A 23,967-nucleotide genomic window follows, 5' to 3' on the forward strand; every position below is an offset into this window, starting at 1 on the left:
GGCACTCTGAGTCTCAAGGCAGGGGTAACTATGATGCAATCCACACTCCAGGGCTCCTCTGGGATCAGCTGATGCTAGTCTCCAGCTGCAACCACATCCTTGCTTGCTTCTTTCTCCTGCCCCATTCTTTCCCCTTCACTTTCTTATATAGGTTTCACTTGAGAATCCTTCCTCACTGAATCACTTGCATATACATTCTGCTGCATTTAGGGAACAAACTTAGAATCAGCTTCTCTCCTGCTCCAGGTGGAGACTGTGGAGACAGCAGTTAGGGTTCTCCAGCAGCTCCCCATGGTGCACACCCGCTGGCCATTACTGTCCAGTAGGGATCCCCTAGTAAGGAATGCTGCCTCCCTGGGTTAAGTTGCTTCACCCATAGTCATACTCTGGAGCTTCAGCCACCTCCTTGCTCCACTCCAATCCAGAGTATCTTGTAGAAAGATAAATCAGATGGTATCAATCTCCCTGTCACAATTCCAAGGGCTCCCCAGTGCTCTTTGAACAAAAGCCAGTCTCCTCTGCAGGCTGGCAGGCCCTGGCTAACCTGGCTCCCTCCTAACACTTCACTTTCCTCTGCGCTTCCCTCCAACAGCATCAGCCTATTGCTGTGTCTTGAAAGCACCCACCTTGCCCCTGCCTCAGGCTTGGCACGAACTGTCTGCAACACCCATTCACACCATCTCATGATTGGCTGTTCTTGTCATCAGGCCTCAGCATAAACATCCCCTCCTCGGAGAGACCTTCCCTGACCCGTCTCTCTGGACCACCTCACCCTATTTCAGTCTCTTACTTAGCCACCATCCCCATCTGATATTTTTCTTGTCCATCTGTCTGATTGATGTCTGCCCCTTCCCATTAAAATTTAATCACCCCGAGAGGAAATATTGCCTGGCATGTTCACCCCTGTTTTCTCAGTGCCCGGAGCAGCGCTAGGCATGTAATAGATGCTCAGTAAATACATGGGGAGTGGCAGAAAGAGGGAGGAGGGGGTATTGATGGACCCAGGGACTGCAATTGTGAGTGATGAAGATGATGAGGATGATGAGGGTGACGAAGAGCTGGGGTGCGGAGCCACCCCATGCACTCTGAGGCTCAGGAGACACTGCTAGGTTGCCTGTGAATCACAGAACACAGATGCTGCCCTCACTCCCCCCACTGCACCCACCCTGCCCTCCCATACTGGTCTCTGCCTTCCCAGCCAAGGCCTCTGCTGTTCTCTTCGGCACAAGAACAGCTTCATCAGGAAAGCCCATGTCGGCCCTGCAGTTCACACTGGGCCTCTCTTGAGCAGGGCACGCAGCCCTAGACTCTTGCCCGGCTCCGTAGAAGCTCAGCGAGGCAGCAGGGCATTTCCATTACCCTGGCAGCTGCTTCGCAGAGGCTTTTCTCCAGCTCATGTCAGGGACCCCCAAAGCCTGCTGTGATTGCTGGCTCCACGGAGCAATTGAAGCCATTCGCATCACTCCCCAGGTCGCTAATGGCAAACACTGAAAGACTGAATGCTCCAGAGCCCCCTGCCTGCTCTTCCAGGGCTCTGCAAGCCTAGCCTCCTCTGGAGGGATGATTGTAGATTGAGGCAATCATGATCAGAACAATGCATGTAGGCCCCAACTCATGTAGGTAGATGGGTCTGCAAACATCACAATTACCCAGTTCAGAACGAGGCCTGGCAGCTAGGAAATGTTCATTTGGGAGGCCTCTGGCTGTGTGATGTGGACCAAGGCTCTCTGCAGGGCAGGAACACTTGCAGCCTTGGAGAGAGGCATGAAGAATGGCGGAAGGAAGCAGGATCACGCTTTCCTGGCATGCAGGGTGCCATGCTGAGATGACCCCCAGCATTTCTGTGCCCTGGTGCCCAAGTTCTTTATAATCTCCTTCTCTTGAGTATGGGGGGCACCTGTGAGCATGACAGGATGCCATTCTGTGATTAGCTATGATATTTGGAAAACGTAAATGGATCCTGCATGTATAATTAAGGCTCCCAATCACTTGATTTTGAGATAAGTAAAAAAGGAGATTGCCTGGGTTGGGCCTGACTTAATCAGATGAAGGCCCTTAAAAGAAGGACCAGCCCTTCCTGAAGAGAGAGGTTCTTCTGCTGGACTTGAAGTCAGCTGTCATGATGTGAGTTGCCCCAAGAGGGTCACGTGGTAAGGGACTGAGCATGATTCCTGGATGACAGCCAGCCAGGAAACAGGGCCCTCGGGGTGATGCAAGGAACTGAATTCTACAGACAACCTGAATGAGCTTGGAAGTGGAGAAAGCTGCAGATGAAAATGTGCCCTAGCTGACCCCTGCACAGCAGCCTTGTGAGACGCTAAGGAGAGAGCCCTGCGATGCTGGGCCCAGACTTGTGATTCCCAGAAACTGCAAGATAAGAAATGTGTGTTGCTTTAAGTCACTAGGGTTGCAGTAATAGTGTTACACAGCAGTAGCTAATGAACACACCTGGGTTCCAGAAAGGCCCCTGTAGGTTCTTGCTGCTGCCTCCCCAAAATCAGGGGGCTTCTACCCTGTCTTGTCCTCCTCTGCGCCTCTACTTAGGGAGGGCTCATGGGACATTGTGGAGTAGCACAGAAGCGTTGGCCCAAGTTCATGCAGGTTCCAGGGATGGCCACCCCACTGACTAGCATTGTCATATTCCATATTCTGGGCATATTCCTTGTAACTTCTTAGAACCTCAGTTTCCCCATCCGTGAGTGGAAATGTTGAGATTACCTACTGCATTTGGCAGAGTGAATAGCAAATGACTTCATATGCATAGAGTGCTCAGTTAGTGCCTGGGAGCATGTGAAATTTGTAATGACTTTTTGAAATAATTCCCCCCTGCTTGTACACGTGCCTGCAGCCACCAAATGAAGTCTACTTTGTAGTTTAAAAAGATCTACAGGCTTGGGCCAAGAAAGAATTCAATTGTGTTCCAAAGCCAAATTTCTTAGATGAATGCCCACTCTGTCCAAATATAGTATCTCCTTCGTTCTCTGTGTTCCTCCTACTTTGTCTTCAGAGCACTTACATTACCTGAAATATCACCTATGTGAATTTCATATATGTGTGCATGAAATTCGACTATTGTCTAAACAGAGATGGCACGGCACACTCAGTGGTTCAAAAGAACCTGGAGTTGGAATCTAAGATGGGATTTAAAATGAGGTTTGAATGACTGGAGGCCCCCTACTCTTCCTTCTCTATAAAATACTTTAGATTTTGTCATTTAAATGGTCCATTTGGAACCAGTGTATAAAATTTATGCTCCCTAATCTATACCAGGGCATTTTCCATCAACAACCTCTGTCACATTATTTTTTTAGGTCTAAGTTTATTTTTTGTTTTTGGCCTGTGATGGATGGAGAGAATCTGCTACTCACTGATAGTGGCTTCTGAGCCCCCACCAGAGATGGTGTCAGCATTGATGCTTTATTGATATTATTATTATTATTATTATTATTATTTGAAACGGAATCTTGCTCTGTCACCCAGGCTGGAGTGCAGTGGTGTGATATCGGCTCACTGCAACCTCTGCCTCCCAGGTTCAAGCGATTCTCCTGCCTCAGCCTCCTGAGTAGCTGAGATTACAGGTGCCCGCCACCATGCCTAATTTTTTATTTTTAGTAGAGACGGGGTTTCACCATGTTGGCCAGGCTGGTCTTGAACTCCTGACCTCATGTGATCCGCCTGCCTCGGCCTCTCGAAGTGCTGGGATTACAGGCGTGAGCCACCATGCCAAATCTATTGATATTCTTTTTGAAATAATAGTATGATCCTCATGAAGTTGGATATGTTGACTCTAAAACAGAGTTGCACAGCATCCTTCTGCACCCATCCATTCCCCTTATATTTTTTGCCATCTGGAAGCTACAGCTTTGTTTATTACTGTGGAGCCCCCCTGAGACTGCAGGAGCTGCCACCTCCCTCCCACTCCCTCGCTGCCAGGCTAGAATTAATTTTTCCCTCTCTTAGTCCTTGCTGCATGCTATCTTAGTTTTAAAATATTAACCACGGTAAATCAGAGTTTACACTGTGGCCTGATGCTTATGAACAAATCAAGCAGTTCAATTTGCTTGGGACCCACAGGTAAGATCAGTCCTAAACCTGCAAGATGCTACAAAGAAATGGTTCCATGATTCCTTCCCCACTAGGATGCCAGAAGCAGTAGGATCCACCAAAGCACCTGTTGTGTGTGGGTGGAACAAGACCAGATCGTGGGTGGGTGAGTATGAGTTGGAGGGTGTTTAAGGACTTGGAGATTCAAAGATGTCTTGAGCATGCAGACAGTGATCCCAGCCCCCAGGGTAAGGAGGCCTGGAGGACGAGAGGGATAGCCCACTTCCCCAGGAAAGGATCTAGAACACTGAAGGGACATCAGTTAATTCCATGGAGCCAACCTGAAAACAAGAGATAAAGGAACAGGAGAGACCAGAAAGGAAGAGGAGAAGGATTCAGGAGAAATGGTGGTATGGGGAGGCTGGATATGGCTGGGCCTTTTCTCAGCAGGAGAAAAGACTCCTCACCTAATTGGGGTGAAGCTTGCTGTGGATAGAGCATGGGCTTTAAAGTGGATCTGGATGGGAATCTCAGCTTTGTTATTTTTAAGCTGAGGGACTTAAGATAATTTACTTAACCTCATTGTACCTCGGTTTTCTCAGCTATAAAATGAAGCTAATAATACCCTGCATGTTGTCCTGAGAATCGGATGTGATGATGTATGAAAAAACTTTATCTCAGTACCTGGCACACAGATACTGAATGAATGGAACCCACTAGGGACCCACGGAATAAATGAAGGTCCAAGCTATCAATGTGCCAAAGCTGGAGACAGCCATTGTGATACTTGGGGTGTCTGGTGATAACAGTGCAAAATTCTAGCAGCCAGTTGGTGCCCACCATATACCCTTGGCACTCGCCTTTTCTGTATATTCTGAGGGCCTCTTCTGCTAGTGCCTCTACTGTGAGTGAGGCAAGACTCATTGCCTTAGGATTTTCTCCAATCTGAGGTGTAGAGTTGGTCTCCTGCAGGGCTGGGTGCAAGTTTACACTCTGGGAACAGCCCTTAGCCACTGAAGGATGGGAGTTGGTGCATAATACTCCAGCTTCCTTGCCTTTCAGGTCAGGCAATCCAGGCATGTTGTACACTCTCTCTGAGAGAGGTCCCTGGCTGGGCTGAGCCCCAGCAGCTGGCAAACTGCTCATGAGTGCCCCCCTGTATTGGCTTTCTTTGAATCCCTGTCTAGATTCTCCACTCCCCCATCAGCGCTTCCTAGGATCAACACCCAAATAAAATATGTGCACCCTCGTCCTTCACTAAGGATCTGCTTTTGGGAGGGCTCAACCTAGGATAGCATTCCAAGAAAAGAATTTAGAAGCCTGTATGTATGTATGTATGTATGTATGTATGTATGTATGTATTTTCCTTTGGAGGCTCAGTAAACTGAAGCTGGTGCAGGAACTGACACAGACAGTTCTGCCCAGGGCCTCATCTTTAGGGGTCTTCTATTTGATATCTGAAGTGAGTTGAGCAAACGTACAGCCAGGTATCAGAACGCCCTATGGAAGTGCCTGGCTAGGCAGCTGGGTGAGTCAGCCGTGCCCTGCTAATCCCTGGAATCGCTAAGAAGAAGGCTCTGGTGGGACCTGCTGCGAGGCTTCCACACAGTTGCTTTGCTTGTTTTCCATGATGCAGCAACACAGCTGAAAGGCCTTCAGAGTTTTTTCCATTGCCTCCTCCCTTGGGTTTCCATTACCAAGGTGCTCATTGGGCAGAGGGCTGGCAGAGAATTGTTTTTAACATTATGGGTAGCTCTTGTAATTAGATGAGAAAGTAGAATTTGCTTATACAGCGGGCACTTCTGGAGAGACAGGGAAAAAACTTAAAATGCAATCGTCTTTACCAAGACAGGCTCAAGAGAAATTACAGATAAAGCAACATTACCATAAAACAATAAGATGCTGATCCCCTCCTGCTCCACCCTGCCAGTTTGAATCCAGAAAAGTTTATTTATCCTCAATGTTCAAAGGAGAAAATTTCCCCTTTGACTTCTCTGCTGAATTGATCAGATACCTGGGTCTATGATTCCTTAGTTACCTTGGAGAGATGCAACTAGATATTCAGGTGCCCTCTTGAACCAAGGACATCCAAAGTTAAACTTGAGGGCTCCAAGGCCTATGGGGACAGGGTACTAATAAGCCAGGTCTAAGTTTCCTGGTTTGTGGAACTTAGTGGAAGATGTGTAGCCACAGGATGGATGAGCAGAGGCCATCTATCTATGGCAGAGGTGGGGCTTTCTCTGACTTATGCTCCCAAGATTGGTGGGAACTATGGTTGAGTTTTTGTAAATATAGTTGGCATAATTCCCCTCCCAAGATCCATAATCCCCCTTCCACACTGACTCTGTGCTTGGCCACGTGAATTACTTTGGTTGATGAGATAATAGCAAATGTAGCCTCAACAAAGACTTGGAAGGTGCTTGCACATTGGGACTTGTTCTCTCTTGCTGTTTTGAGAAACTCTGTAACTCCCACCATGTCTGTATGCCAACACTAGGGCTAGCCTGTTGGATGAGAGACATGTGGTCCAGCCCCTGATGCCCTAGCCAAGAGCCAGCAGTAACCACTAGACATGGGAGTGAACACACCAAGCAGGCACCAGCCAATCTACCAATTGACTGAAGAACTAACTCATTAGCCCATAGACCCATACGCAATAAGAAATGGTTGCTGCTTTAAACCACTGAGTTTTGGGGTGGTTTGTTATACAACAAAAATAACTGCTTCAGGGCCTGCCAGTTTCACTGGACCTGGATGACATGTGGATCCACTCCTCCCTCTACTTGACTAGCTTTCTTCCATCCCACCACCCACACAGGTTCAGGAGAGCTCGACACTGACGTCTTCATATCATTTTACAGTTGTTGCAGATATCTCAAAATAGCAGATATTCTCATTACCACTTTGAAATTATGGTAGTTATTAGATTTACCACTAAATATTGTTATTTAATGCTTTAATTAAAAAACACATTATACCACAAATGTGGTTTTTCTAAAAATATTTTAATAGTTGTATTTCAATAAAATTGGTTTCCTATAGAGTCCCCATGTATTTATTTTTATTTTTTAATTTTTATGTTTTAGAGATGAGGTCTTGCTCTGTTGCCCAGGCTGGAGTGCAGTGACATGATCATAGCTCACCACAACCTCAAACTCGTGGGCTCAAGCAATTCTCCTACATTAGTCCCCTGAGTGGCTGGGACTGCTGGTGCATGCCACCATGCCCAATTAATTTACTTTATTTCTGCAGAGACAGGGTCTCACTATGTTGCCCAGGCTAGAATGCAATGGCATGGTCCAGTTCAAGGCCACTGAACCCTTGAATTCTTGGGCTCAAGTGATCCTTCTGCCTTGGCTTCTCAAATAGCTGGGATACAGGTGCACATCACCATGCCCAGCTAATCCCTATTTATTTTATTTTATTTTATTTTATTTTATTTTATTTTATTTTATTTTATTTTATTTTATACATTAAAAAGTATCACTCTGAAAGTGGCTTCAGTATATCTTCACCATATGCCAGTGGGATCCATGGGAAAAACAAAAAGCTAAGACTGCTTGAATTCAACTCAGATCAAAAGCCATAGTCTGTTTAGTGCAATTTATATGCCTAATCATGTTTCCCCAAATACTGACATAACTCATGAAGACATTCATAGGAAAGAGTTGTGGTAAAATAACCCAAGAAACTTCTAGTCATTTCTGATTCTGGCGGATCATAAAACCATGACAAATTGCACAACTTTTGTAAGCAATGGAAGCAATCTCAAATGCCTATAGGGCTGGGAGAATAATAAAAATTATGCCTTGGGCCTAAGTAATGGTAGGCTTTGCAGCAAATTGGAGAGGAAGTACCCTGCCTTAAGGCATTTCAGATTAACGATTTTGGAAATCCAGTACTGGCCAAATAAAATAAATTTGTGGGTAGTATTAAGCCTATAGAGCACTAGTGTTCCATTTATGGATTAAGAACAAGATTGGGGAACTGGACATCTGGCTAACCTTCATCCCTGAACTGGCTCTGTCATCAAATAAGTAGGTGATCTTTCCCAGGGCAGTCAAATTTCTATGTCCCAGTTTTCATATCTGCAAAATGGCTGTGGTTTCTATATCATCTTCCTTTCCAGAACTGTGATGAAGTTCAAAAAAAAAAATTAAATAATAGTGGGGAAACAATGTGAAACAAAAGAAACAAGGATCATTAAACAGATGCAGAATAAATCAATGCAATTGTTTGGTAAGTGACCTGAAAAAACTTAAGTCTATCTATATAGGACATGGTTCTTTTAAGTTACCAGCCTGTCAGATCCAAAAGGGGAATTTCAAAAATGATTAAGGGAACTTCGCCTGCTTCACTGAGAAACCAACTGTGATCCATTGGGCCAAAATTGTTAATAGAGTTGGGAGGAAAAAGCACATAAAAGAGCCACCCATATGAGTCTCAAGCCCTAAGGTGGAGGACTAATTTCCAATTCAATAATACACAAAAAGCTACACACAGGCAAACAAAGTTGAAAACAAGCTTAAAGAAATAAAAAGGAAGGAAAACCAGACTCCTGAGATACTAGGACAAGAAGGGAATAGAACAAGTCGAGGGAGAACGTGACCTTGAAACTAAATTTGCTGGTCCAGAGGCACAATCTTGCAGCCTAACAGCATCTTTGGGCCCAGTTCTTCCACCTCAAGAGGGAAGTAGAAGAGGGTCTACTTCTCAGGTCTGTATGCCTTCCTGCATCCCATTATCCAATTAGATGCCATCCCTTAATGCTTACCTTCTCAATGGACCAGAGACAACTCAGCTTTACGCTGGGCCTTTTTTGTGATTGATGGAAAGATGGGTTTTGGTTAGTAAATGCAGAGGAAGGAGATTCTCCCTTTCCCTTCCTTCACTGTGTCCAAGAAAATTTGTGACAGGGTTAAATATTACGGTTGGCTGGGTCAAGGAATCACATTCATATCTTTTCCCTCTGGGTTGCATATATTTTCATAAAGCTTACGTGTGATGTGGCCTAAGTAGGTCTGGAAGGAATCTTAGGCTTAATGGGAATTCACCACCCAGTTTAATATCCTGTGACAGAATCTTTGGTTTGGCTCTAATCTTTGAGCTCTTTAGCCTGCACAGGCCATAGGTGCCCCAGCTCATCCGTATATCTGTGCACATAATATGGTCATGATAGGAGGCAAAATGAGCCACAGGAGGGAAGACATGAAGCAGAGGACCAGTTATCCCTTATTTTCAGCCACTGTGGACTGTTTGGACTTTATGAAGTTCTTTTCTCTCACTGTATCCTTGAGCTGTAAGTGTACCCGATCATGAAATTGGGGAGACAAATGAGAAAATGATGGGAAAGCAGATCTATCTGATTCAGATCAAGGTTAAGTTTATTTTTATTGTTGAAAAGTAAAGGGATCAAGTGCTGGAGTTCTGCTGATGTTATAGTGGGAAGGGGGCATAAAAATCATTGAGCCCGCAGATGATTTGGTCTCTGCTTAAATGCTGCCTCTCAGAGATGCATTCTCTCATAGCTCTTTCTAAATCATCATTTTACCTCCTTGGGGTATCACTCTATGTCTCTGTCCTGCATTCTTTAACTCATAGCATTGTCTTTCTCTACTAGAAGGTAAGCTCTATGAGAACAGGACTTCATATACTTTGTTCTCTGCTTATTACCATTGCTTAGAACTGTGCCTAGTCTATGGTGGGGACATAATCTATATTTGGCGAATGAATTGTAACATGGATGGAACATCCTGCAGAACCAGGCTAGTGTGAGCACAGAAAGGTGAAAGAAACATCCTTCCTCACTTCTGTGAAGTCTCCTTAATGTTCTCAGAGGTGCGTAGTTTATTCTTCCAAAGCAGCAGAGATTTTACCTGTGGTTTGCTATCCAACCTAACCTTTTGGAGAAAATAAGGAAAGATGGCTTACTGTGTCTGCTTTGAAACTGGTTCTTCCCAACTGAACTGTGTGGTTCTAGCATGGAAATCACATTCCTCCAAGCCACTCCACACCCACAATTGATTGAGCACTTGGCCCAAGCTATGCCAATCAGAGATCTTCCTTGGTATTTTTGAATCAAGGATACAGACAACAATTGGCAGTTCCTTTTCCATAGTGGAAGGCCAGAGGGTACAAATCGCATGTGTATGTTTCTGGTATGAGGAGGAAGGAAGTGTTTTTCAACAAGAGAAAGTGGAATCAATGTACAGAAAGAATCAGGGACAGGAGGCTGAGAAAGAGAGAGCTCTGGTAATGTTTGCACACTGGGCTTGAGTTGTTCCTGAATTCCAGCTACGTCTCTGCTTTTCCTATAGCTTGACTGCTCAACATTTACTTAGATTGTTTAAGCCAATCTCAATTGTTGCCAAAACCACTTATAGCTGGGTTTCTATAATATGAAAAACCCAAAGAGATGTAAGCAGTATAGGTTGAGTATCCCTTATCCAAAATACTTGAGACCAGAAGTGTTTTCCATTTCAGATATTTTTAGATTTTGTAATATTTGCATTATGTTTACCAGTTGAGCATCCCAAATCTGAAAATCTGAAATCTGAAATGCTCTAATAGGCATTTCCTTTGAGGGTCATATTGGTGCTCAAAAAGTTTCAGATTATGAAACATTTTGGGTTTGGGTACAATCTGTACATCCAAATTTTTGAGGAAGCTCTGCCTGATAGCTCAGGGTTATGAGAATGTTCCTACCCTGTTTTTAGAGTTTGGGACACCATTTGAGGCCAAGACCTCTGAGTGTAACAACAGACTGAGAGAATTCCTGATTGGGGATCTGGAAGCTCCAGGAGATTGGACCTGCACCAGAGAGAAAATTTGGAAGAGATGGAGGCAGATGTGGTAAGGCAGTAAAGGGCAGTGGAAGGAGAGCTGAAGCTTGAGTCAGGAGCCTTGGTTGCAGTGCTCACCCTGTGACCTTGGTGTGAAATTTATCTCTGGGCCTGGTCATCTGCAATTTTTTTGAAAATACAAATTAAAAATCTCAGCAGGTGCTCTGAACCCATGATTCTAAGCAAGAGAAGGACAGGAGAAAAAGGGCAATGTAAGACATCAGGATCCTTTTCCCAAGGGCAATTGGTATTTTAATCCAGGGCAGAAACAAGACATTAGAGGCGATGAGTAGAAAAGGCCAGGATGACTCTCTGCATCTGTGGTAGCTCATTGCTGAGGGATGGGGGCAGGAAGTGTGGGGGGTGATGCAGAGGAGGAGTGATAGAAACTCCTTCATCCTTTGCACTGGGGACACTTTTTCCTCTTTGGTATCCTTCAGAGGCTACTAGCTGGGACTGCAGAAGGAGGAAAGGAGATGTCCTACTATTTGATGAGATTTTAAGCTTTGGAGACAAGATTCTGGGGGCTGGGATTGGGCCATTGTTGAAGAAAACAAAGCACAATAAAGGAGCCAGTTGGCCCCCACCCCATACACTTGTCCTCACTCTGCGAATGCTCACTTTCCTCATCCTTCAAACTCACTTGGATGAACAATAGCATCTTCATTACTAAATCAGAGGGTAAGTGGAGATTTCTATCCAATGGTCCAGGACAGCTCTTCTCTTGCTAAGTACCCAGTCACAGCTTTTGAAAGGTTGAGAACAGTGAAAACACCTCATCTCAACAGGCTCAGTTTGAGACAGATGTGAAAGTCTGAAGGAACAACTAAGATCTCTAGGGCAGTGGTTCTCAAACTTGAGCATGCATCCGAATCACCTGGAGATGATTAAAACAGAGGTTACTGGGTCTCACCCTAGAGTTTCAGATTCAGTATGTCTGGGTGGGGCCTGGGAATTGCATTTCAAACAAAATCCTGGGTGATGCTGATGCTGCTAAACACCACAGTTTGAGAACAAGTGTCCTAGAGTGATGAATCATTGATTGTAGAAGGTCATTGCACTTGAGATCTTAAATTCAAACTCAAGTTCTCTCTCTAATTAACTGTGTAGAAGAAGGAACCATTTTCTCCCTCTCGAAGACTCATCAATTCCTACTTTGTCCCACAAAATGGGACTCTCCATTCTTTGGGAAGATGAGTGTTGGGATGATATTCCCTCCACCCCTTCCTTTACTTGCCCCTCCCACCCCCAACTAAAGTATTCTGTGAGATGGGAAATAAGCAGTGAGCAAGTAAAACTCAGTTCTCCTCCTTGGCCTTTTTCTCTGGGATCTGCCTGCCTATAGCAAGCTTGCATTTTCTGCTCCCCCAGATTGCAAGTTTCTGGAAGCAGGTTCTGTCACTTGGGGGAATGGGTGGGGAAAGGAGAGAAGGGCCTTTGGTTCTCTAGCTATCCTGTCTGACTACACACATTTCTACCTTTGGTAGGTCCCAATGTCGAATCTTGGAGTAGGACTAGAAAGGAGTAAGGAAGTCTGATAATCTGACTCTGGCTGCTGGTTGTAATCTTTTCTTTTCTTCTTCTTTTTTTTCCCGCAATTCTGCTTAACAAAATGCCTAGTATTTTAATCACTAACGCCTGTTTATGTATGAACTGGTTTGTCAGGGGAAGAGTTGTGATCAGTACCTTAGAATCCATTGTAAGACCTTGATTAAACAGTATCGTCTCTTAGTCAAGTCTGAAGTATAACCTGCCACTCAGAAGGTTGCTGTAGAAATTAAATACAAAACAAGCAACGATAGCCTAACATAATATCTACCACATAGTAGATGCTCAAAAAATAGTGTGACTTTCAAAATCTTTCCCCAGCAAGCTGTCTTGTCTGTAGAGTTTCTCCCCAAAGCCGAATTTGAAGTCATTGCTTTATATAAGGTTGTTTTGGAAGCCTTTTCCAACTTTAAAGAAAAATCATTCTGTGAATGCAGCTTAGGAGCATAGATACTGCTGTTCTTGTATCTTGCTTGTGCAGGTTTTATATTTATTGGTTTATGAATAAAACTAAAGGTTTTGACAATGAGATGATGCATGTAGGAATTTTGTATTCAAGGCTGGCTCCAAGAAAGAGTCTGGGCTTGCATCTCTCTGCTTGTGCATTGTGTGCACGTACAAAAACACATGTGCACACACAATATTTAATAAGAAATCTATCCCCGCCCCCAACAAAAATCCTTAACACAAAGCTGAAAATAAAATGAAGCCAACAGATGTAACTTCAGTAATGGTTCACTAAATAGCTTACAGAAAATTTCTTTTTCAAAAGCTAAAGAATAGCAGGACATATTGCATATCATCTCTTTTAACTCCTCAAGCATCTTTAAAATACAAGATGTTAAGGAAGAGGGGACCAGTGTTTAAATAACAACTGGGCCTCTTCAGGTATCTAAACATTACCCTGAGAAACGTGAGGTCATTCCCAAAGCAGAGATGCTAATCAAAGGTACTTAAAAATCTTCCCCCAGATAGAAAAATCAAAGGCTGTTGACATATTTCCCCACTTTATTATGCATGCTGATCAAGCTAAAAAATATGTGATACCAAGACTTGTTTCTTTAAGCAAACAAAATAATAAAGAGGAAAAGAAGCATATGGCCTTCATGTAACCTATAATAAAGAACCCTGGAAATCTGGTATGGCAAATAGCAGGTAACTGAACATAACAACAGTCCCTTCCTCTTTCTCAGAGTGGTGGAGGTAACTACTTCACAAGCATTAGATCCTTTAGGTCTCATGACAACCACTTGACATATATGCGTGGCAGCAATTGCTCTCCTTTTACAGATGTAAATAAAAGTGAGGCTCAATTCAGATTAGGTAAATTGTTCAGGGTTATACAATTGAAGTGGCAGAGCTGGCATGCAGCCAGCTGACTCTCCACCCATTGCTCCATGAACTTGTTTGGACACATAGTTTCCCTGGTCACTTACACCACCATATCTCACCTGGCTATTTAGCTCGGAGGACTCAGCTTTTTAGATTTGGCGGACTCATGTTCTATGTATCAGCAGTGTGCTTTCTGTTCTGAGGATCTCAATGTATTTTGTGCAACTCACGGGATAATTTATGGGGTGGTGGGGACAACCATGGACTTTGCAGTCAGACACAAGTGTTCTGAACTCTTTTAAGGCTGCCATGGAAATTAAATGAAATAACATACATCAAGTGCCTAGTGCAGCACACAGTAGGCAGTTAGGAAGTTAGTTACTTTTTTCCTTGTGGTCATTAAGTGGTAGTATCTTCAGTCTTCTCTGGAGAAAGCTGGATGCAGACTAACCTGTGTTTTCATGAGAAGGAATGGGGAAAAAAGAAATGCAAAACTCAATGCTTAATTGGTGAAGGTTTTTTTCTAAGGACAAATGGGACTGATTTACCAAATCATGCCCAGGCTTATGATTCTCTCCCAGGCAAGAAGACACTGACTATTTGAGAGGAAAAGCCAGAGACTGGTGTCTCTGAAGGACACTTTTAAGGAAGCGGAATCAACATGAAAAACTTGTGTCCACCATGCCAATTCTAATAGCGCAGCAGCAAATATGTGACCCTGAAAACACGAGTTGGCCAAAGCCATAAATCTACCCCACTGGTGAATGTAATATATGTCTCAAATGGAGGTGTGCAATATCCTTTTCATCCTAGTGAACAGTAAAACATTTAAACTTATATTTCATATATGCTAAACTGCTTGGCTTTAAATGTGAAACTGACTTAAATTGCTCTTAGTGAATGGCTTTTAATCTCTGAATATAAGCCTGATTTTAGCGATGCCTTTATTGAGAATCCTTTGATCCTTTGTTAGCATTTTAACTCCTGACTCATAAGTGATAAAACAACAGATTAGAATATTATACCATTTGCCATAGTTTGGCAGCTAGTTAGGGGAAACCAAAGTAATTCCTTGGGACATAATTTTATTCCAATATTTAGAATGAATCTATGTGCAAGGGTACACAACAATTCCTGAGTTACTCTGATCATAACATTTGATCAATAAAAAGCAGGATTACTTACAGTGGTAGAATTCTTTTCTCTGCAAAGGGGTAGCTGGTATCCCCATTCACTCACTTATTTCCTGCGTACATGGGTGTGACAGGCACTGTTATAGGTACTGAAGATTCAAAGAAAGCTAAGATATTACCCTTGCTCTCAAAGACTTCCAAAGTCTATTAAGGAAGAGAAATACATAAGTAGGTAATTACAAAGCAGTGTGATCAATCTTACAAGGGAGATAGGGGCATTGCTCATTGGTAAGAGGTGAATTTCTAGAAGTAGGAGTTTGGGGAATTAAGACATAATTCTACTTGATCCAGAATCACTACGTAATTCTACTTGATCCTGAATCACTGAACCTCGTTTAATGATAGGAAGTTTTCAGAGGAGGAAAGTGGATTGGATTGGGAAGTACTCTCATCCAAAGGACCCTTTCTTAGTCAACCTATTCTTGCATTGCTCCATGAGTTTTAGAGTTGGGAATAGGATTTCTGGCCCAGGAGGTACCATGTTTCTTAAAGCTTGACCCCTTCCTCCCATGAGTGGCAGAAAGTGGTTTGTACAGGGAGAGATCCCAACAGATTGGGATACTGGAATATAGTCATGTATTTAAGGGACATTTTAGTGACATCCTAGTTGATTGCCACGTAAATAGAGACGAGTTCACACAAAGACATATCTTAGATATTTACTGAGTTCAGCGATGGCTGAGGCTGGTTCTTAATATGTATTTGTTTATGATATAGCAATCTCTCTGTAGATACTGACAGCTCAGTAGAAACCTTCAATAGATTGTATATTTTGATTAGAGAGCCACAGCTCTTTTCTACATTGAGTTAATGTCTTAGATTCTAAAAGGCATCCCATTGAAACATGCCTTCTAAAATAATGACACCTCAAGAGGTGACACCTAGCATAACACATGGAGGGCAGAAACATGACGATTTTATTTACAGCTCTGACTTCAGGAACCAGTGTATGTTTTCCTGGTACGTGGCAGGTGTTCAATAAATATTTGTTCAATGGATTAATTAATGAAGAATGCCATAATAGCAGCTGATTTATGATGAACGAATACATGGGCAGTGATCTTGGAATTGGAAAAAGTAGATACATTCAGCAATTTCTCTGGCATAAATTAGGAATGGACTTTCCCATTAAAATAAAAAATTCACTCAACAAGGCTAACGCGTATTGAAATAGTTTGCCGGTGTTCTTCCTAGCAGGCTTTCTGGCATTTATTTCTGTGCATTTTCTGTTTATTGATAGAGAAGTCACAGTGTGATTTACCTATACCTAGCTGCCAGACCAACTTCGGAATAACTGCAGGGAAATTTAAGAAATTCACTATTTTGGAATTTGCCAGTCATTATTCTTTGAAACTGTACCAAAGATGAACATAAATAAAGGAGATCAACAACTTGGTCTGAGACTCTTCATGGAAAGGGAACTCTGTCCAACTTGCAGGATTTTCAGAGCTCAACTGAGAAAATTCTCTGAAAAAGGAATGAGGCCGGAGTGTAGGGCTGAACTCTGGCCTCAGGGGGGCACCTAAGAGACTTTCATTTTTTTACTTGCTGTTATCAGTAAAGGACAGAAACCACTGATTCAAGGTTACAGGCATGGAAAGTCATGTCTCAAGTTCAAGAACTGTGACTAGTGTCATTTGAATAAAGGAAGTGATGGGGAAGCTGGGACCAGATGGTCATTTTGTAGAACCTGCCACTTTGTAGGAAAATAACCTTTTTCTTTAAGTAAAAATGGGGACCACCTTGGAAGATTAAGACACGGTGAGTCAGCAGAAAGTGTCAACAGTCTCAATTTAAGACATGAGAATTAGACATCTTTGAGTAATATGAACCATATCAACAACGGCAAAGAAGAGGATGAAATATATTTTTCCACAACCAAAGAAAGCAAGCCATAAGCCCAGTACAGCTGTTATTCAGCATCATTCGGGAGCAGGCATCATTTGACTGAATTTCTCTAGAATCATTGTTAAGCATTTAAAAGGAAATGCCAATCCTTAAATAGGATTTCCCCCCATCTCTTTTTAGGGATACAGATTTGTTCTTACCAGTAAGTCAGTCACTGCTGAGGTTAACCTCTGCAGTCAACAATAAGAAAATCAGTTAGGATTTTCTCTTGTGATACCATGTTTTGCCTTGGTGGAAAGACACTGAAATCTGCAGTAGGTTGTGACAAGGTGAACGTGTTTTTGTTTTTTTTTCCTCTGGGACATGTGAATTTATTTGATGTGTGACTATGAATTTAATTAATCAACGTTGTACCACCAGCTGCTGACCTCTGACCTCGTAGGCTTTAAAGCTTCCTTCTCGCCTTGTCCCATGTTTTTAAAGCTTTCCTGTAATGTCATTTTACCCCACATCCTCCCAATGTGATTAGTTTTTGAGCCGGCTATCAGTATCATGAGATTCAGGTCACACAGGAATGTTACTTTTAAAGTACTTTACAGCTCACAGATTCTATAAAAGCTTCTGTTTCCTCTTTGCTAAGCGGCAGAAAAAGTAAGAGGATGAGTGAGGGAACTGCAGCTAATATATTGCTAAGTCAGACACAGGAGATGATCAAAAAGAGGTCTAGAAAGAAATTTTTAAAAAGTTAATTTGGTTGAAAACAGAATTATACAAAGTTTAGGCAGGTTGTAGGAGACAGTATGTGCCAGATAGCTACAAATCTGATTGAGAAGGACAGGAGACACCCAAAGCAGTGATGACTCAGAATAGGGCTTTGAGGAAGAATACAGGATTTCTTAACCCTGGGAAGGCTTCAGAAAGATGAAGGCAAGTAATTTTGAGGGGGAAAAAAATAAGGATTGGGATGAGGGAGGCGATGAATGTAATTAATCTTCCAATTGAGTCCAGATCAGTTACTGAAGCATTATTAAGATGACGCCAGCTGAGGCCATTGGTCAGTAGGCCAGGACCCATTGCCTGGGGTTTTCAGCACTGATTTCATTGATTTTTGAATGGTAGGGATATTGGACATCATTAGTCCACTTCTATCATTCTGCCACTAAAGAAACCAAGTTCAACAGTGGTTCACTGACTAATTTAAAGATTGTGTAGTTCCAAACAGGAAATTATAAGCAGTTGTTTCAGGGCTAGAGCTGGGTCTCCTGGCTCTGACCAGCATCCTTACCTTCAGGCCTTGCTACCCAAGTGAGGAGGAAAAGACTGCAAAAAAAAAAAAAAAAAAGACATATACATTCTCTATGCCTTATTTGGCCAATATGAAAAATGTGGATGATGCAAGAGGTAGCATAAAATATACTTCAAGGCTTAATCTCTGGAGTCAGACTGATTACATTTAAGTCCTGGCTCTGCTCTGTGACAAGTTACTTACCCTTGCTGTGCATCAGTTATTTCATCTGTGAAATGGAAATAATAATAGTAATCTGACCACAAGGTTGTTAGGAGGATACAGTGAGCCAGTATAGGTAAACACTTTTAGAATGAGAGTCACATTCTTCTTCCCCATAAGCCCATTCTGATTAATCACTGATTTGGGTATCTCTGTCATTCTAAATCAATTTATGTCTCACTAAATGTGATCTAATACTATATCTGAACATATGTGTCTGTGGGTTGTACTATTTATTTAGAAATCAGAAATTCCTTGGACTTTCATATTGGGTGAAGTGCTTGAGATCCTTGTGAAGAAAATTATGTAGAAAGAGTAGGTATTATTGTTAAGGCAATAATAGCAATTCTGAGGAGTCCACAGTGTAGCTGGGGTTCTCTAGAAATTTCTATGAAGTCTTTTTCCTCTTGTAAGACTTCTTTTTTTAACTTTTTGTCCCCTCATCATGTCCTAATTCCTCAGTGCTATGTCATATCTCCTTCCTTCACCTTATCTGATGCTTGTATGGCCTCTGGACTCAGTTTAATAACCACCAACCTGACTTCCTAAAGCATCAAATGTCACTACCTCTAAGTTTGCCCTAGGTAGTCAGCTTGGATATAAAAATGTTATCCTGTGGTGTCTCTACTGCCAGTGTTTTAGTGAAGAATAGATGAGGATAGTCTCTTGATACTTTATAGCCAGAAATGAAATGGCAGTAAAATCTGTATCTACTGTTGGCATTTCTTCCTCTGCATGAACCCACTGACTATTTTGGCTTAGCAATTCTGTCAGCATTTGGAATTTTGAAGCTCTTCTGTGAGAGTAGTAACCACAAGGTTAGAAAGGAAATGGGTGTAATCCAGACCTCGAAGTAGCCCTGAAGTGAGGGTAACTAGCAACAGTCAGCAAAATAGGCAGGGAAAGAAATCTGATATACTACCCACCCCAGTTTTTCAAAATTCTACCATTCCATCTTTTTCCTCCCATTTTTAGCCACTTGGGGCTAGTCCTATATGTCATGCTGCTCAAAACATGCTCAGAAGAACTGACAATTTTTTTCATTCATCCGTTCAGTGCACTTGACAATGCTGAATATTCACAGAGGTCAAGAGAGTGTTTGGCACCATGTTTATTATTCAGGTGCACCTTCTGGGACCTTCTGGGGTGTCTCATCACCAGATTCTTGACCTTCTTTTCAGTCTGCCTGGCAAGTGCTCAACTTGCATAATTTCTTTTAGTCAATAATGGAAAATTGAAACTTGCAATTAACTTCCAAGCAGGAATTATATGCCTATGTAGGTATATGTATCCTGAAAAGTGATCTTAAAAGATGCTTCAGTAAGGACTGATTTTTTTCATTAACCATCTCTTATGATACCAATTTGCTCCCCTCTACTTCTGGAAAAATGCAAATTAAATCCACTCTGTCAATAGTAATTTCTGGATATTAAAAGGACCTGGTTACTTTGTTATATCAGCTTCTGCTCAGAAATCAACTTTAGAGGATAAAGTACCAAATTCTCAGCTTGACATTCAAAGCCTTCCACAGAAGGCTCCAACTCTGCCTCCTAGCCTTTTCCCTCCAAGCTTCCCACTCCACCCTAATGAATGGGCATTTTCAGGGTTTGCTAACTGTAGAGTGGGCTTGCCTAACTTGATATTCTGCATATATTGTGACTTCAACTTAGCAGAACTCTCCCACCTCTCTGCAACCTCCAAAAGCCATGTCAAGGCCTGCCTCTTCTCTCAGATTGTTCCAGTCCACTGCGATATTGCCCTCCTGAATTTATGTTACTTATTGTTGGTCACATTCACTTGGAAATTAATCACATATGTCCTCATAATTTGTCTTCTAATGTTCCATTGCATTTAATTCTGGTTTTATTTATTAACTTATTGTTTATTGCTTTTATTAAGATTGCTAGATGTTAACCTTATTGAGGTCAAGAAAAAACCATGAAATTTTATATCTCCCATGGGATTCATTTCTGTATCCGGTGAATACCGATTGATCAATATCTTCCTATCAGGTTGGTCCTTGCTGACAAGGGATGACATTGCAGAAAGTATCCAGCGCTGAGGCTTAAAACATGGATTTTTTCCTTCTTTTATAGAATTGTAAAGCAGTCCCATAATGTGGGAAACATTGTTTATTCACAGTGAATTATCTAAAAAGCAGATTTTCTATTTTTCTCCTTCATGTCTCCTCTCTCAACCTCTTTCTCAGATTATTTTTCTCATTTTTACTAATCGTCAAAACCTACGTGTTATGCTGAGGGCTGACTGCTTACGCAGCTTCTAGGTGTCACTGGCAGAAACATGTCTTTCAGCTGATAACCCTCACTCAAGGGTTAACATTTAGAGCTTAGGAATATCTTTAGACAAGCTAATTAAGGGGTAGTTTGCATTGTGTTTGTGCATGTGTTGTTGTGCGTGTTTAACAAAGTAAAAATAAAATTGTGAATTCTTGGGAGATTTTGCCATGAAGAGGTTAAGAGGATTGTAAATTGTTCTGTAATTTGAACACTGAGGTGGTAATGCAGTAAATGCCGATGAACAAACAGGCATCAGAGGGTCTGCATGAATGACTCCTGGCTCATCCTATGTCCATTTGCTCCTGCCTCTTCTCACCGCATTGCCCTGGATTTTAAAAATTCTAACTTAAAATAGGAAATTTCTCGATTTTTTTCCCTGGAAGCTTGTCAATGATATAAATGTTAAATTCATGTTTCAATGATATATTTTTTAAATTTCTCAGTAAGCTATTCTAAAATTAGCTTTCTAATTGTGCACATTGCTTCTTCCTCTCAGCTCTGTGCCCTTTGCCATCTTCACTGCGGTCCTCTACTTCCCCCGCTCCTCCCCCATCTTCCACTAGCAAACAAACCCAGCAGTAATTACTAATGTCCAAGCACGTAATTCCGGCAGCATTAGGCTTTTCATTTGACGCAACTACGCAGACAGCTGTCTGGACATGCAGCATGGAGTTAAAGCATTTTTAAAGATTCCTGCCCATATTTTCTCTCCTCCACTACTAAAACACAGTTGTTTATTTTTGTCTGCAGATTGCAAAGTTATAAACTTCTTTTATACATTTACATACTCGTATATAAATGTCCACCCAAACAATTTTACATCCATGCAAAATAACAGATCAACATATACATACATGGAAACACATGGTCATCTATAAAAAGAAAAAACACTAGGAAATAATTAAATAGCTGGGAATGAAATTACCTTCTGTATATGGACAGGGAATTTTAGTATCTGTGGCATACAGATGATAGGAGGTATGACTATCTAAACACAATCCAAGTTCTCATTTGGGGTCTTTTAAGGGGATCATGATAGCGTTTCTTTAATGCATTGTATAGATTATTACATATGACGCTGTTACTCTTTTTTGCTAATGACTCAAATGGCATAATTTTGACACTGGTCATTTTTATGCCCGTTTTATCTATATCAAACAGAGAGAAATATCCCTGATGACTTTTGCTCTCTCAGATGCTCCAAGCCTCAGAGTAGAAAATGGTTAAAGTAGTTATCACCACCTCAGCAAAATCCCGCAGTGCCATAAGAGAAATTGCAGTAGATCTTTGGGTCAGAGTTAAGTTCTAGTTTAACACCATGGTTCTTTACCTGCATTACCCTGAAGGACACACTTGGATTCTCCTGAGGAAGGCCAGTCTTAATATTGTCAAAATCTAAAGCTATCAGCCTGCGATAACAAGTGCTGATAGGAAATACTTCCAGTAACTCTGAAACTATGGCCAGAGAGGTTAAATCTATTCAGTACAGGACCAGTAAAATTTCTCAGATATGTGTTTTTGTGGATGAATGCTTGTGTTCGTGCCTGATTGCAAGGATGGGGGAAGAAGGAAAAGGAAGAGTGATTCATTCTTAAAGTTGATTCTGCTTAGTTCAGCTAATCTCACATTTTTATCAAATGGAAGCAGAGAGAGAGATGTATCATCCCTATAAACAGATAGCATTGGGTTCTTCATATATACAGTACTCAGGCTCACCCAAGATCTGTAGACAGATCTACTCTGTGTTAAAAAACAAAACCAAACAAAAACCTTGATACTCTGCTGGAGGATAAATCCATATTTTTTAAAAAATGTATTTATTTTCTACGTAAAATAAGGGTCAGAGGGCAACACAGAAGATTTCCACAGGTAGACTACTATTTTGTTGAAGCTATGCAGGAGGTGAGGAGGGGAACAGGAAATTGTCTGCAAAGGAGTCTCTGTGAGGAAGATTTATTTCTTTCTTGTTTTCTTTTAACCTACTATGACTCCTCTATTAAGGGTCTCCGTAAGACCGGGGTCTCAGAGAGACAATTTGGTCTCCAGCCCCGGCACATCCAGCCCTGGCCAGGCATTTCTGCCGCAGGCAGATGCGGCGCTGCGATCGGACCGCTGTCCCCGGTGCTGAAAGGTCGAGGGCGCCCGCGCAAGCCCTCGGTATTGCTATCCAGGGTGCTGAGCGCGGGCCGCTGCAGTCCCCGAAGCCAGCCCACCCGCGCCAGCCCTCCGCAGAGCCCTCCCACCCGGCACGACCCGCCCGCCTCCCGCCAGCCTGCAGTTGACGTGGAGCAGGCGGCATAAATCAAGTCCGCGGGGCATGGAGGCTGCTGTCGCTGCAGCAGCTGAGCTTGCCCGGGGCGGGAACTCCCCCTTTCTCCTTTCACCTCCCCAGCACCCACACCCTGTCTCCCCCTTAATTCTTCCCTGGATAATAGCACCCTAGCGACAACAGTCATAATAGTAGGGTTAGAACGACAGGGGAGGAAAACCCAACAGCCTAAATATCTCTGAAAACTGCATCGCAAAATGGAAGAAAGAGGGGGTCCCACTACTGTTTCAAAAGAGTAAGTTATTATTCGGTACGTACCCTCGCTCTTCCTCCCCGTCGCTCCATTTGCAAGGCTCCCGTTTCCCTTTCCCCCAGCAACTCACCTCGAAAACACTTTATAAAGCCCCCATCAGACGTGCACACACGGAATACCGCACCCTAAGTGCACCAATACTTGTATTTACCCAAGCCCACTCGGACTGCCCAGCTGCTGTCCCTTCTGGGTATGCAGCCATCCCGAGCCAGAACCACGACCTGGGGAGGGGGGTCCTTACCTGGGCTTCTCGGGAGGGTTGTGTTCTCCGGGCCTCTGCAGGTTGCAAGTGTGGTGGAGCCGCCGAGCAGGGAGGGAAGGAAAGACAGCGCCTGACCTCCCCGAGGTTTCGTCTTCAATGCAACGTGAGCTCTGCCCTCATCAAAGATGGCCGTCCGTTTTGACGTCAGCAGCTTTTAATAGCCGCCCGGCGAGGGGCGGGAGGAAGTGGGGGCGGGGCACCGGCGGGGGCGGGGGCGAAGGCGGGGCCCGGGCTGCGGCGCTCTGGACTCGGCTCCCCGTGCGCTGCCCTGCAAACCTGCGTGTTTTCACCTTCTATAAACACCCGCACGGGGCGACTCTTATGACTCCATTTTAACACTCGGTCTTGGGCAAACGCGTTCATCCCGCAACTGCATTCCTGATGTTCTTTGGTGTGTGTGCGTGTGTGTGTACATATGTGTATAGGTGTGTGTATGTATATATGTATGTGTGTATATATTTTATAATACATGTATAATATATGTATAATTTGTATGTGTGTGTATTTCCCCC

General features: G+C 42.9%; 1 protein-coding gene across 3 annotated transcripts in view; it reads right to left on the reverse strand.

Moving 5' to 3' along the window:
* SNAP25 (synaptosome associated protein 25) overlaps positions 1-23,583 on the reverse strand; it is an 88,440-nt gene extending 64,857 nt beyond the window's left edge. For 2 of the 3 annotated variants that reach the window (XM_032142148.2, XM_032142150.2), the window contains exon 1: positions 23,435-23,583. The gene's annotated coding sequence lies outside the window, so the exon portion shown is untranslated. Of the gene's footprint in view, positions 1-23,198 lie in introns of all 3 variants that reach the window. The other variant, XM_032142151.2, reaches the window with a different exon arrangement.
* Positions 23,584-23,967: the final 384 nt, after the last annotated feature.

The sequence above is a fragment of the Hylobates moloch genome, unplaced genomic scaffold, assembly GCF_009828535.3.
Source record: "Hylobates moloch isolate HMO894 unplaced genomic scaffold, HMol_V3 SCAFFOLD_21, whole genome shotgun sequence".
In the NCBI taxonomy this organism is placed as follows: domain Eukaryota; kingdom Metazoa; phylum Chordata; class Mammalia; order Primates; family Hylobatidae; genus Hylobates; species Hylobates moloch.